Genomic DNA, 16,028 nt, shown 5'->3' on the forward strand with positions numbered 1-16,028 from the left:
TGTAGCACGTACTGAAGAAGATTTTTACACTAAAAAAAAAATTTAATAAATTGAGTTTACATATTACCTTTTCTATATTTGTGGCTTATCAAAGGTAATATTCAAACCCTAAATCCTTCTGATAGACTGACATCTTCTACCAAATTTCCAGCCCAGGTGAATTTCCATATGACTTAGTTGTAATAATAGCACGTTGGATAAAAGCTCTCTCTCTTCTTTCAGAATGAGACCTATACTGTAAATTCAGCTCCGTAAGTCACATTTACAAAAGCACTGATTTCCCATTTCAGTCATGATTTGCCACCTGCTGCTGCTCCTAACCAAGTATCAGGTAAAGAACCCTTCTCCCAGCTCTGAAGCTGCCTGGACACATTGACACGTGAAGAGAGAAGAATTATTTCAACATCTGTAGCAAGACGTCAAGAAGAAACTGCATCTCTCGCATCTCCTACCTTTTCCGAATGGCATTCGAGTGGTCAGGCAGCACAAAGACAGAAAGCAAGTCACGGAGCCTGACCGAGGAAGTGCGGATGGAGTACCATCGTTTTACTGCCAAACAAATAACAAGACAGTAGACATGCTGCGTAAATTATATTTTCAGACCTGAAGGTAAAAGATGTTGCTTACAGGTTTTGATCAGAGCTGTAACACCAGCCAGGAGCCAAGCCTACGGAGGAAGAAAGTTCCTCCCTCAGGAGACCTGTTGTTGATTCAGAAACCCCGTCCCCCTCCCTACCCTCACTCTGCCAAGTCCTGGCCCTGGAAAAGCAGTACATTTTGGCAACGTGCGTGTTTCCTCTGGTCAGGGATGCCCACGAGGAACGTACTGTGGTAACTACAAGCGAGGAGGTTTTTCCATAGCAGATCAGAGCAGCTGTAAACTATCAGCTATTTGCATCATCCATCCTTATATAAATGCTCTTGGTACAAAAAGCTGCCTGCATTTCAGTACTGACTCCAGCAGAAAATCTCTGGAAAGCCTAAGGGGCAGAAATTTTCCTTCCAGATCCACTGAAGGCAGCAAATAATCTAATAATGGCTTTCTCGGCCTACAGTTCTTCCAACACCTGTTCTTCCTACTGTGCTTCATATTTCAAAGCTCTTTTTAAATCAAAGTGCTATTTGCTTAAAGTCCTCATTTTAACCAAGCCTGCTGAGTATGCCATTAATAAAGTCCTGCTAACAGACATCAGGATAAATATAAATAATTGCAAACACTATTTAGCATCAATCTGAATCCCCAGTTAACCCTATCACCCTCTCCATTTGTTTCAAGACGTTTAGCTGTCTTCAGCTGCTTGCTCCAATCCAAAGATTCCTGAGCATGAAACATTTTGCTTCTGATTTTCTAATTCTGCCGAAAGCAGACGGACAACACCCTCCTGCTCACTCCTCCTCCGCTGGCTCACGAGGCCGGCAGCGATTACCTGCGGGATGTGCAAGGGGGCTCAGCTCCACGGCCACGGCCACCGCCTGGCAGAGCCCTGACGCATGCTTCTACGACTTGTAGAGGAGTTTTGGTCTCACCACCAGCAGGAAATGCCCAGTCAGAGCACACAGCCCAGGAACAACGCCTGCAAAAGGGCTGCTCCAGACTCGTGCTGCTGAAGCTTTCCATAACTTCACAGGCAGCCCAGCTTTGCAGGATCTCTCCCTCCTGCGGCGCCATCCCAACACTTCTCCCACGCAACTTGCTGGCCCCAGCACTGAGCTGTATTTCACACGTGCCACGGATGTTCCCCAGCTTCCAGCAGGGTTTTCAGCAGCCTTTTGCAAAACCAAAAGCAGATTTTGCTTCCTGGAATATGTAAGTGGTGAGGAAGGCAAAACTGCTCTTGAGTTACTCCAGCCAAGGGACTGGCATGCCTATAGGATGGCCAGTGGGGAAGGAGAAGTGGGATGGAGAAAGATGCAGCAGGAGGGTATGGGACAGGTTGCTGAGAGACAGCAAAGAAGGGGACAGTGATGTTAGAAAGAAAACAAGCTTTGTTTGTTTTTTTTTTTTTAGTTTAGTTGTCCTGGGTGAAATCCAGTGCAGGCTGGCCAACTTCCATTAGCCAAGCATCCAACCCACTGCATGTTCCGTTTGGGGACTGCTGGTTCATTCCTGAAGGCCTTGAAGACACCTGCTGGAGCTCTCTGCTAGCACAGCCAAACATTGCGTACCACTGAAAATATGCTTTGTTTGGTTAAAAGGAGCCTTAACGGAGCGCAGGGCTTGTGGACTGATGTCAACAGCAGCGAATCTCTGTTTACCCAGACAACAGGTGCAAGGAAAGCAAAGGCGTTTCCCTCTCTCGGCACGTAGCACAGCGCTGGAAGCAGGAGGAAAGGGAAAAAAACACGGGAGGAGAGGAACATGGGAGGAGAGAGGGATGCCTGAAGGATCAAGATGGCCAAGGAGCAATTTCAACCTCCCTTTCTCAGCTCCTTGCTGTCCCAGAGCCTGAGATCCCACACAGACGCCTGACCATGAGATAAGAGGCAATGCTTTTTGGCATTAAGATGTTGCTTAATTATGTGTTTTAGGCAGTTTTCCAGTGCAGAAGTCTCCTCCTGGAGCGCACCCCAGCATCCCTCCTGCTCCACGACCCCGCTGTCCAGCCGTGCTGGATGGCTGCTCGCAGAGCAGCTGCAGCCCTGGGATCCCAAGCTGCGAGGAGCCCTGCGACACATCCCTGCAGGCATGCGAGACGCAGCACAGCTGTGGGGAAGTGTGAAATGGGCGTCCAAAGCATGAATCACACATTCCCCATGCAAGCTGCACACCAGGGACACAGCCCAGTCTTGTTTCTTCTCTTTCAACCACTGCATTCACTCGCTGTTACTTGGCGCTATCGACCTCACCCACCCCATGTAGCACACCTTGCCTTGAGATAAGTCGTGCTGGCGGGCAGACGGTGTGTTTGGGAGGAAAGGCAAGGGGCAAGAAGACTCACCCTGCAAAAGGAGATGTTGTGAGTTTAGTTCATATCTCCAGCGTATTTGGAGGAAAACACACGTCCAGAGACTCCAAGTCTGGTCCTTTTTTGGACGCAAAACCAAGGAGATCCTGGTGCCATGGCTCACAAATTGGTGACAAAACCAACAGCACATGGCACAGAGCGGGAATGCTGATTGAAATAACAGCAAAAGTGAGGAGTTCCAGAAAGCAAGCACAGAGGCTGTGCGTGTCCTCACAACACCAAATACAATCCACTCTGAAACACATTACAGCAAGAATATGAATAGATGTTTAAATAGACTGTTGTCATCTAGTACATCTCACAAATCTAATCAGAAGTAACCAATATAGCAGAAAGCTTGCAGTGGCATCAGAGGTAGCATTTAACAGTCCATTCACAAAAGCTATCAGTTTCTTTCGCCCTTTTTGGATGTCTTTAGCTGATGTTTCACATAAAGACTGAGGTCCTGTTCCTGTCCTAGTCCATACTCATTTCGGTCTTGGACTACACAGACACCTCTGTCTGTGTTCTGTTCCTCCTGTTCTCTCACCTACCACAACACCACAATCTCCAGGGTGTTTCTCTCATGGGGCTGGACTATGGCAAACACAGCTCTGACAGTAGCTACAAAATGCCACCAAGCCCCTGACAGGACAAGCGTGCTTACCCAGCATCTACCACCTAACCTCACAACTACAGTGAGCTCCACCAGCTAGTCTGTGGGCTTGCCTCATCAGATCCAACTCATGGAGCAGGGCCACAGCTGAGAAAACCAAACTCTTCATCAGAAGAGTAATATTAAATGTTAGCTAAACTCAGTTTGATGAAGCATTGAAGACATGTCATGAAGACTGTCGCAGAGCTTTTAAGCTCATGTTTTCAACTGAAGTATGTGCTCAAATCCTTTGTTAAACTGGGGTCCGTGTCCTGATTTGAATCCAGCTCCTCACCCAGCACTGAGCTCCCGGAGGTTAACCACTCAGCCAAAGAGCAAGACCAGCAGGCTGTGCAAAAAGAGAGGGTGAGATCTCCAGCTTCACAAGGACACAGGCGATAAGTTCATTAGTAAATAGGAGGGGCTGAAATACAGATAGAATAGAGGCAGAGATGAACATAAAAAAATTAACAGTAACGAGGACAATTTGCTGGCAAGTCCAGAAACCTTTATCTAAACTGCTGCTGTGCCTCATGAGGACGTTTGCAGGCAGAGCACAGAAGCAGTAGTACCGATTCATTTTAAGCAGGACATACAGGATATATCAGACACTCATTTAGACATGTACGCAGTTCAGGACTCGATGCAAAGCCTGCTGAAGCCAAAGGGTCTGAGAATGGTGTTAGAAAACCAATTTTAGGAACCTGTCAAAATAATTTTACGGATGTATTTGTGATCTGTGACTGAATACAGCTAAACGAACTGGTTTTCCAAGTTATATTTATCTGGAGAATCTTTTTGACTTAAACACTCGCATAGCAGTAACAATGTTATCTAATTTTGGCAGTGCAGAACACAGTAGGATGACTAAAATTAGGTTTGCAAACATGCACTAAGAGACACAAGGCTTCCCATGACTCATCTACTTCTCTAACTAAGAGCGTCCCTGATAGACTAATGGAATCCTCACCAAGGAGGATCATTTTCTCAATAAAGGCAGAAGATTTAAAGCAACCGTGTTACAAGCAGTGAGAAGATCCTGTATTTGCCCTGAGGTAGCACATTCATTTTCAAGACATACAGCAATAGAAAACGTCTTATCTGGAGAAAGTACTTTTAAACGTTTTCCTGGAAAAGTAGTTAAATCTGAACAAATGTGCCAGACCCTATATATCCTCACCTCCTGCCACAGGTGGACTTTGCTGGAAGTCACGTTATAAAGAAGTATGACATGAATATGCAAGCGATTTTGCCCAGGAGGGGCAATCCAGAAGAAAAATGCCTAAATAAAAGCTGTTTTCTGAAGGAGAATGTCTCAGCCTTAGGAAGCGTTCATCGGTAGAGATCAGAGCATTTCTCTCTAGCAGCCTTGCTGTCCCCGTTTTTCACACAGGAAATCTGTTCTTCCCAGTCACCCCAGTGCTAGCACACAACTGGGAAGAAAACCCAAGTACCCCCAAGCCCCTGCTCCCAATCCACTCACCACATCCTTTCTGAAATCCATCCTGACTCGAGGCCTCTGTAACAGAGGGCGAGGGAAGTCAGAATAAATCCAGCAGTGTTCAGCTCTAAGATGCTGAAGGTGCTCAGATCAGTACTTTCTAACCTCGTTCTTCAGGCTCGGAGAGCTCCTACGTGCCATGCATGCTTTGAGCTCTCCAAATGTTGGGCAAGACACAACACTGCCAGAGCAAGGCTTTTCTTATCAGTGCCTATAGGACGGTGCAAACTGGCAGACAGATTACAAGAACCTCAGACACAGGGGGCTCTCTGTGATTATACACTAGCAAACTTGGCCAACTAATCAAAACAACCCTGGGTGACGCGCATCACTGGAGAAAATAAATTGTTTCACAAGACAACGATTGCAGAAGGACGAGCGTTGCACCTCTCAACAAGAAGTGCGACTTCAAGTTGTTGGCGTGCATCTCAGTTAAAGTTTCCCCAGCACTAATAAAGCTGTGATCACACCAATGCAGACACCAAGGTCATCTTGCTGACTGCTACCTGTTGCCCAGAGGAGTTTCGTACTCTGCACAGTCCCATGCTGCTATGGGCCATCGGTTGACTACTGGCACATAGGCCACCGTGTCCCCACGGGTGGACCAGCCCGACCAACTTCAGGTCTTACTAGCAGTTTTAAAGGCAATGATTGAAAGGTGGTGGGCAGGGAAGGGAGGCAGAAATGACAGCCAAGGGGTTAAAGTGACAAAATGATAGCTGGGGAAGCTTCAGGTGGGATAAAAAAAAAGATCTGCACCAAGGGAGGAGGTCTTGGAGGCTGAGATAGGGAAGGACACAGAAGAAGACGGAGCGGTTTCCTACTTACAGAAGGATTCAGAAGTGTTAGACCAACCTTTCATGCCGCTTACCTACCTTCTGTTTCTGGCTAGACCCCTGGGTCTTTATTCCAGTCTTGCCAGCAAACTGGGCAGCCAACAGAAGGGATGGAAAAATACCCACAGTCGCTCTTTGTACTGTGCTCCCAAAACATCTACTACTCCAGTGTCCCTAGTCCTCCCTTTCCTGCAGGTTTTCGGGTGCTTTCTGCAGGGAGCGGTCATCTTGGGGCCCAGGCAATACAAAACTGCCCTGGTCTTTGAACCTTCAGGGCAGGCTACAAAGAACTCCGAAGGCTGCAGTAGAGAACACACCTGTACAAGGCAGAGGAGGGTGAAATGAAGAAAGAAAGCGACTGTTTAACTGGTTTGATTGTTGTAATCGGAGACACTGCACTGCTTTTTATTGTTGTAGGAACATGAAAAAGTTATACATCACTCGCTCTCCCACCTTATATCCTGAAATATAACGGTACCAGCATTTCAGTTACTGGGAGTAACTCCATTTTCTTTGCAAGCAAAAAGTCAAGGAACTTGGTGTTTTTAAAAATCAAAACTCAGATTAGAGTTGGCATTTAGAAGCTTCCAAAAGCGGCAGGCCCTAGGGCCAGGGCCTTTGCAGCCCCAAGGGCGCAGCTATGCAAGTTCAAATAAATTAAGTGCAAGGAAATTGCATAAATCTACCTCCTTTCCTGCAGCGGGGAGAGGAAGCCCAACACTTGCATGCTTCAATGGGCAGGCATTCCTAGAGATGAGTAAAATATTATAATCAAAAGGCCATGTTTCATAAAGAAATGCACTGAGGCAGCTGGTCTCCATCCCAGCTTAAAAATTCAACCTTACTTGTGCCTTTAGAGGAACAGGACCCTTACACAAACACACTACCTTCAGCTTTTTTGTTTTCTTATATCTCCTCACAGCCCTTCTTACGGCTGTAGATGAATAAAACCTCTTTGCATAGCCACCATCATTTCAGTTGCAGACTTATGCTGCAGTCTCACAGTGGGGAACAGAGTCCAGCAAGCCAATAAACGCATCATTTCTTTCATAAGGAAGTGCATCACAGCATTTTCTGCTAGAAAGAAGGCTCTGTTGTTCAGCACCTTTTGATCGCATCCTTCTAAAAGCGAAATATCTGCCGCTATAATTACGGGTAGGATGCTTAACTGAATATTTCTTTTGTCAGCCATTCATTTTAAAATGAGAATTTGTTGCCACATTATGCCATTTTAATATCGGATTGCCCTCAACCAGAACATCTGTGTACTTAACCAGCTGCTTTAAACAACTGCCTTCTTTAAGATGAAGTCAAACAGATTACGTGTTTTACTATAGCCAAATTTCACTGCGAAGTTCATTCTCTCATGCCTTAGTTGTCAAGAAATGAACTGTCAATTCATTTCCAAATTAAAAAAAAAAAAGCAACAACAAAACCACACTTACTAAAGGGACAGCAACTAGTGTCTTATAACTGTGATAAAGACTCAGTAACATTAAGAACTATTTCCATATTCATCTCCTTAATATTTGGTAACAGTTGCAAACACGCTCCAATAAACAGCCAAATTCAGTCGCTCCGCAACTGGCAGGAATGAGGGAAGAAGAGATCAGCTCCTGGGACACATAGGTAGTTGTAGCCTTGAATTCAACCTAGGCTCTGTTACTGTACCTTAGGCTTAGGATATTTATGTGCACGTTCAAAGCATGTCTTTGCATCTCTCAGAGCAGCAAGATGCAAAAGCTTAGTCAGGTATAAGAAGAGATAGGGCATTTCTTCCCCTGGGGCTCAACTTTTAAAACAAAAAGCTATCAGTTATCCTTGTGAGAGGGGATTTAAAACGTAAACTGAATGTAATGGGCACATCTGCCCAAGCTTTCAGAAAGCAGGAACTTATGCCCGAGCTCCACGATGAAGTTCTTTGCTTTCATTATTCCTTGTTATTTCACTGCTTCCTGAATCATAAGCCTGACCCAGGAAGACCCAGCACTGCCCAGAGAAGATCTCTAGCTATTCTAAAGGAAACACAACACTTTAAGATGGGACACGATGATGCCAACAGGGGCACAGGGATTATTTTCTCAAAGGGCATTTTCTTTTTAGTGTTTGGAAACTGCTGCATCAGTGAAACTAGGCTGGTCTAGGATGGCATTTAAAACAAAGCACTTAAGAAAAAGAGGAAAATGTCAGCTATCCCAGATCCATTAGTTAATTGATTCAAAGCATGAAGACCATCGGCACCCAACTGAGATGACAACAGTTACAGATTGTCAGCATAAGTCACAGACCAAGGCTCAGCACTTTGAAAAATCCACTTTCATGTTTCGGGCATTTACTACAACCTGTGACCTTCTTAAATCCCCTGCATTTCCCAAAACTCCTCCAGCATCCCAATGGGCAGGTAGGTAGATCATGAAGGAAGTTATTCTCAGAGTCTCCCTTATCTGCACAGCTTTTACTACCCAGGCACAAGTAGCTCTTTGGACTTTTAGATACATCTTTCCCTGCTTCATGACACTGCAGTACAGACATTTCTGTGGTTTAGCTGCTATTAAAAGTCCCAAGTAGAGAGTTCAGCTAAAGCACAAAGAATGCTGGCTACCATACAACTCAGCACACAGGGAAGGCTTTTATAAATATGATGTATGAATACATGAGGACATGTGGGGTTAGTATAAATTAGGTTAGGATAAATTAACCAGAGGATATTGACGTAGTATTGCTTAGGATACCTGTGTAAAGGCGGACTTCAGGTGGCTGTGCAAGTATCATAGGCACTGCATTATAAATATATTTCAAGGAGAATTTAAAGTAAACTTAAAGAACATGAAGGTTTTGGGGACGCATCAGAGAAATACAGAACAGAACTTCTAAATGCATGCTACAAGAGGACAGTAGGTGATTTTGTTTGAAGAGGTGTGATTGGAGTTGAGTGAAACATCCCATGTAACACTGAATCCTATCACAAGCCAACTTCTGTCTTGACTAACCCCATGTTTTATAAGGGAGTATATTTACTCCATCTTTTGAAATAAAAAGACATGTTCGAGCAATAAACCAAATTCAAAGCACTTATCTCACCCAAACTCAGAGTCAGTACCTGGGTCATTCCCAAATTTATATTCCAAAACTGAAGTTGAATCTAATGGATGTTAAATCATGGGCCACATGCTGGAATAAAAACGATGGGATAAGAAAATGAAAGCGCCGTACACAGAACACTGAGAAAGCCAGATAATCTGTACGTGCTACCCCTGTCAGCAGCTGGTTTAGGCAGAGACCTCACCCCATACTGGTGTACACCACCCTGGCGTTATGTTCACAGACCAAGGTGGCCTGGTGCTGCTAGTCCCCAGATTCACCAAAACCAGAGCAAGTCATCCGTAGCTGCTTGGCAATAGGTAGGCTAGCCTTTAGCTATCAGGGCAGGGAGAATCCACTGTTTCCTTCTGATGTCTTTCTTCACACATGCTTCCTCTTTCTTTTAATAACCTCCCACTCTGTAACCAGCAAGAACACGTCAATCTCTAATTTCTACGTAACGAGGTCTAGGGCTGGCAGCAAGTATCATCAGCCAGGCCAACTGCAAAACCCCACTATGAAAAAAGAAAAACTGCTGTAATAAACCACAGTTTGGGCCACCTGGCTTACTAAAGCTGCTTACACTGTGCAAAGTTCTGCTTCACCTCACCCAGCCCAGACAACCTATACATTGCAGTTCTTCATCTAGGCTCCCTTAAAATCAAAAGGAGGGAAAGTGTTTTTAGAGCATGCTTCATCTGCTTGTAAAGCAGGCAGCTAAAACAGGTCAGACGAATCACGTTATCAGCAGTTTTTTCTTGCCATTGATTACACAAGGAGCCAACGGGGACCAGGTCATACGCAGACGTTCCAAGTTAGGAAATGAAGCCCATCTCAGACATCTGCACAACTGCACCCACAGCGCTGCTTATCCGCCCATGGCTGAAAGTGGGGCTAATTTCCACTGCAGAAAAAAGAAGTAGAAGTCACCCAACCTTCTACAGACTGATCTCAGATTGGAATTCCCAACAAGGCAAGGCCTTTCTTCCTAACACTTGAATTAAGTAAATGGCTTGAAGGAGTTTGAGTCATAACTTCTATTCCCAGCACTACATCTAATCTGGAATCTGACCTTTGGCATGTCATTTAACCTTAGTTTTCCTGCTAACTGCAAAGTAGGGATAATCATAACAATCCTGCAGGAATGCTGAGTCTTCGCTGATTAACATCTTTATAGTGTGCTGAGAATCCAGTGCCCCTCATCAAAACAGCGGTACCATTAACTACTACATGAGCTCCATCATGATTACTGTAACAAAGAGCACTTATCTGATATTTATCTTTGAAACAGCTGAACTTAATTTGCATGCACTCATTTTTGGACAGTCCTCAGTGGTATTTGCATCCTTATTTCTCTGGGATTTGTATCTTCTGTTCTGTCACTTGACAAGTTCACCACCATCTTCCCTTTTCTGTTGCCTGTTCAAGTCATCCACTAATGCAAAACATTCATTTCTTACTTTCTGCCTAAAGATGACTATACATAAGCATATAAAAGCCCACACATTCTGCCATTAAGTTTCCCAGACAAATAGATTTGAATTTCAGTAATGTAAACAAACCTGCAGGCTTTTGCCAAGTCTAATGGACAAATATGAATAATTCCTGCCTAGAAGCCACACTTGAATCACTGCAGACAGTGACTTGGACAAGAAACCAAAACCAAGCATCGCTGCCCCCATCTTCCATTCTCGCAAACTCCACCAAGGTAATATCCAAGAAAATACTTACGTAATACAAATGCTTTCATTTCAATCTGAAAACAGCTTCCATTTACAGTAGGAATACACACACACACAAATATATAGGCCCATAAGTATGTATATATGTGAATACGTACACAGAGTTATGCTGCAGAGGGAGGGCATCCTTGGCCCAGCGAGCCCCCCGCCGCCCGTGCTCATGGCACGAAGGATACGCTGCAGCAACAGCAACCAGCTGAGGGCTATGGAGACCACTTTCAGGCCAGTTACTCACCATCCCTGAGAGGGCCATATTTCCCTGTCCCATATTTCCACCACAAAGCCGTGGTCACGCTCAGCTCTGCTACCTCTTCTAGTTTAAACAGATGGGGTGGTTTAAGCAGAGAGCCTCCAGCCCTCGCTCCTGGCTGCTAACTTCTAGCTCAAGCACCACTGTCAGATTTGATCCCCTCTCAAGGTTACAGGGGCGTTGGGTCTGCACACTAAGCACTGACTACAAACCAGATGACTGCTCTGGCCTTTATGCCCAACTGAAGAGCTCTTGGGGTGGACACAGCTTTCCCTGGATTGCAGCAAGCACTTCAAGGACACCCATACCTCTGCACTTACCCACCATTTCTGTCCCTGCTTGCCTGAGCTTGCTTGGGCATCCAAGTAAAACTCGAAGTGACAAGCAACACCTGTTTCCACAGATATTTTCCACACCCAGCTACATCTGATCCTTGCTTGATTTCCTCCTTTAAAGCTTAATCATGGTTTCAGTGAGCAGCCTCACTCAAGTTCCTGAGTTCTTTACTTAATGCTTCTGTATTTGAGCTCAGACATCTGAAGGGATCTCTGGTTTAAGTAATCTGTTCAGCACAGAAAGCCCTGGAAACAGACTTTCTGCCAGTCATCGTCTTAAACCACGAGCGCAAGCTGCAGTACGGTGCGTATTTTTCCACTGTAGCAACGCAATGGCAGGATTTTGCTTCCCTTGCACTGGATTTTCTTAAATACAGCTCCTCTACCAGATGGACTCCATAAAGTGTAAAACAGGATGCGTGTCTCAAAATGGGTTCTTAAAATTCAAGTTTCTATTTGTGGTACCCACCAGAAAGCTCCGCATCATCCTTTAGAAGCACTGAGAAACAACTAGAAGACCCGACTCAGTTCATAGACTGGTGGCTTTAATTTACTTACGTGTCATTTGCAGATACAGATTTTAGGACGTCAGAGGCCTTGAGGATGCCCCACTCTATGTGGATCATAACCGACAGTGGGGAAACTGACGGGGGAAAAGCCCAAGAAGTAAGGAGGAGGCTCTCTGCCCTCGGCAGTACCCCAGTGGCTATCCCGGGACTGGGAGCAGCCGCCCGAGGCAGCGTAGGCCCGGCTCCTCCCCACGCCCCCAGGCTCAGGGCTGCCGTCCTCAGCAGGGCTGACCTCAGATGCTTCCACCGGACCAACGAGGAAAGCAAAGCAAAACACGCTCCAGACCTCAGAAGCCAAATCGCACATCCACAGGGAGAAACGGCCTGTGCCTGATCCCTTGCTCGCCCCTCGCCCACACAGGCAGCAGCGGCCAAGTGAAGTCCCGAGGACTTGGCAATCGGGGTCACCCTGACGCAGACCGACGGGAACACAAGCGTGGCTGGAGCTCAGAGAGGATGTAGGAAGCTGTCGGGACAGAGCTGCGCCGAGCTTTTACCCACAGCCATCCGCACCCGAGACTTTTGCACCACCAGGCACGGATGCGATCCCTTCTGTGGGGGAGAGAATAAAAGGCACAAAACTGCGGCTCAGCGCCGAGGTGGTGACAAGTGCACGGCTTTCCCCTCTCAACACCACCGCTCTTCCACAAGCCTCAGTGCTGGGAAATGGCATCGTATTTCAGGATTGATTTTCTCCTACTTCAACCTTCAAAGCCAGGATGTTGCTACATCTTTGTCAGCAGCGTCAGGAATTTCCACACTAAATCTGACATCTTTTTCATGTTAAATGATCTAGATACCTTACATGTGCTGTACTCCGTGGATTCTTCTGCTTCACTTTCTTCTGTGATCAGATGTTTTCTTTCTCCTCCTTTTCATGCTGCACTTTATAAATAGTTTAAATAAATGCATATCTTGGTTTAACGAGCCTGTGCTGTCTGAGTGAGTTTAGAAATTACCATTAGTTATTTGCAGTAGCTAAAAATGGCTATAGGGAACCTATTGACATGAAAGCATTACCTGTTATTAATGCCACTAATCTTGCCTAACAACCCAGTACTGTCTCTGAAGCGTGATCTTTCCCAAAGTTGGTGTTTTGTTTGATTTTTTTCCCCACCTTTCATGGTACTAATTACTCAGGATCCTTAAATAATTTTCTATTTTGCTTGCAACAGAAATGTCCCAGTACCGTAATGGGATGAGTCCAGTTGCACCATACAGCACACTTATACACATACATATACACACTATACAACATACAGACTCAAAGGACTGCCTTGTTTGCTTTAAAGCACGGTGGGTGAAGCTTGGGCTGTATTCTCTGCTTTCAAAGGGCATACAGTGATGGTGCAGTCATCTGGCATAACTGGGACATGCATTTATTTATGCCCAAGTGGTACTGTAACTGCATGCGACCTACAGTATAGGCTCTAGGCAATAACCTCTTTCTCTGGTGACAAGGTCACAAACGAAACACGCTTCCCTTGCTCTAACCGCATTCTGGGTTATATGTGAATTTTTCTTCACTTTGTCTTTTTTGTATGTTCTTCTGAAAAGGCTTTCATCACCATTACCTACCTCTACCACTTCATCAGTTGCAAACATTTACTGATACATCTTACTACTGAAGTAAGAATCACAAAGGGTATGTTTTAGCTTGCCAGTTTTCGTGGCTTCCAGTGGAAGAAGTCTATATCAGTCCTATTTACCTGCAACCTGATGCACTGAAAGATCATAGATATAAGAAAAATTGCAGCTTCTACGACAATAGGGTCATGATTCCCACTCCCTCCACTCTGCAATACACAGACAAGTCTAGAATCAGATTTTCCACATTATTTAACACTGTGAAACAAACAAATTTTCAAATAATTAAATATTCCACATCTATGTGAGTATTTAAATACCAAGACCAATTTTCTTCATAAATAGTATCCAGCTGATCCTCCTCCCTGTAATAATCAGAGCAGACACATGCTCTTAGGTAGATATGATCCATGCAAGATGAATTTTTTCTTGATTTTTGAAATATGATTCTTAGATTTACATTCCCCAACTAAAAGAATAATGTGACTTTGATCTCATATAACTTGTAACGAATGACAAAAAGAGCCTTATCTGTTACTGGCATTTTAACCCAGCTTTATAAGAGACAGCCCCTTGCCAAACAGCAGCAAAGCAAAGCAACAGCAGCAAAACAGCTGGACAGGACAGTGTTAACTACATGAAATGCAGTTAGCATGAAACAACATCAAAAAGTGCTGTCTCATCAAGCAGAGATGTTCTGTGGAGGCAAAGTTTGCAGGAATACTCTTCTTATTAGACCAGTTCTTACAGTCAGAATAAAGGACAAGCTTTTAGAGCCAAAAAAAATCCTCTTCAATCTGCAGCAAAAGTTGCAATCATCTATTTTCCTAAACTTTTTATCCTTTTATTTCCTTCAAGCTTTTATTTTTTTCCCCTCTTTTCCTTCTCTCCCACAGACACATTTAATGGGAAGTTAGTCTGAGGATTTACGGTATTGCTAAGAATGGATACTTTAATGAAAAGAAAAGCTGAAGTTCTTCTTCACAGAATTACATTTCTTCTGCGTGTTTTTGAAATTTTCTTAATTTTTTGTTTGTTCAAAACTTCTGTTTCAGGTCTGCAAAGGGGTTGCGTAATCATAAGCTCTCCTGGTTTTGCCAATTATAGAAGTTGGTTTAATAAAAGATATAATAAAAGTATAATAAAATTAAAGGTATAATAAAAGATATTCCGCCTCCCTTCATACACATACATTTGTATCTTTAGACCATGACAGCTACAGCAGCACTACGACAGCATGTTGTATGGAAATACATTGGTTGCCATAAAGGCAGCACAAGCTCTCCTGCCCTGTAGCTAAACGCCAAAGACACTCGGCAAGGATGCGGACAATCCAGCTTTAAATCCAGCTCCGTATGATTCTAAGGCCAGGCTGTCATCCCACATCATCCAGAATCAGGCAAAGTAGGACTTCAGTTAACTCTCCATAAGCTGAACCAACGCACTGCCTGCACGTTCCGAACTGAAACGCTCATGCTTCAATTTCTAACAATCGACAAGTATCAACGCATGTAATTTCACCACAGAGGAGCTGGAAAAGTTTTATTTTTAAGTTTATTTTCATTCAGTTTCAGACCCAAACCCTCAGCTCTGCCTCCACAAAACAGAGCCAGCATCCCTGTGCCTAGCCCAGCAGTCAGCTTTGCTGGGCCGTTATCCCCCTAACTTGGTGGCACTTTGCAGCATTACCACCACCTGCTGCATGCACCTATCGCCTGGGAAAGCTTTCCTCTCACCCCAGTCCTTCCCTTTCTTCTTCAAAGTACGGCTTTGCTTTCATTGCAGCTAGATGGAAAGAGAGGGGCTATTTCACAGACTTTCATCCTCCTCACCTTCCCCTTCTCTACACCAGCTGCAGCAAAGAGCACTGAAGTGTCACCTTCCTCTAGCTGCTCTTGGAAGGTAATACTACAAACCCCCAGATTTTACTTCTCATTACCTTGCCTGACCCAAATCGGTCTCTAGCAGGAGGCAGCTATGGTTTCTAAAGGAGCCAGGCCCTGCTGTGCTGCACAGTCCAAAGCACGAAACTAAACCCAAGCTGGCACGAAGAAGCTCTCCAGCTGCTGGTCAGCCAGCAGTCTGCAGCTACAGGTACCACTCACACAGAATCACCAGGGGAGAGTCAAAGTCTTGTTCCTGAAAAGCACACGTCCTCAGATGAAAACTGCTTCTAGTAGTGACACATCAGCTTTCTTGCCACATTTTTCCGCCATAAACAGCGTATCTTCTCCACCTGTAACTGATGAACGTGAAGCTTACGAGGATGGGGTTCAAGCTCATCATAGAATCATTAAGGTTGGAAAAGACCTCCAAGATCATCTGGTCCAACCATCTCCCTACCACCAATGTCACCCACTAAACCATGTCCCTAAGCACCATGTCCAACCTCTCCTTGAACACTCCCAGGGATGGTGACTCCACCACCTGCCTGGGCAACCCGTTCCAATGCCTGACTGCTCTTTCTGAGAAGAAAGATCTCCTAATTGTAACGTGTAGTCAGAGAAAAGGCAAGTGGGAAGCCAAG

The 16,028-nt window shown here is 44.9% G+C and overlaps 1 protein-coding gene across 6 annotated transcripts in view; it reads right to left on the reverse strand.

The window, feature by feature from the left end:
- EVL (Enah/Vasp-like) overlaps positions 1–16,028 on the reverse strand; it is a 146,042-nt gene that overhangs the window by 100,430 nt on the left and 29,584 nt on the right. The window lies entirely within an intron of this gene.

Source organism: Cygnus olor, chromosome 5, assembly GCF_009769625.2.
Source record: "Cygnus olor isolate bCygOlo1 chromosome 5, bCygOlo1.pri.v2, whole genome shotgun sequence".
Lineage (NCBI taxonomy): Eukaryota > Metazoa > Chordata > Aves > Anseriformes > Anatidae > Cygnus > Cygnus olor.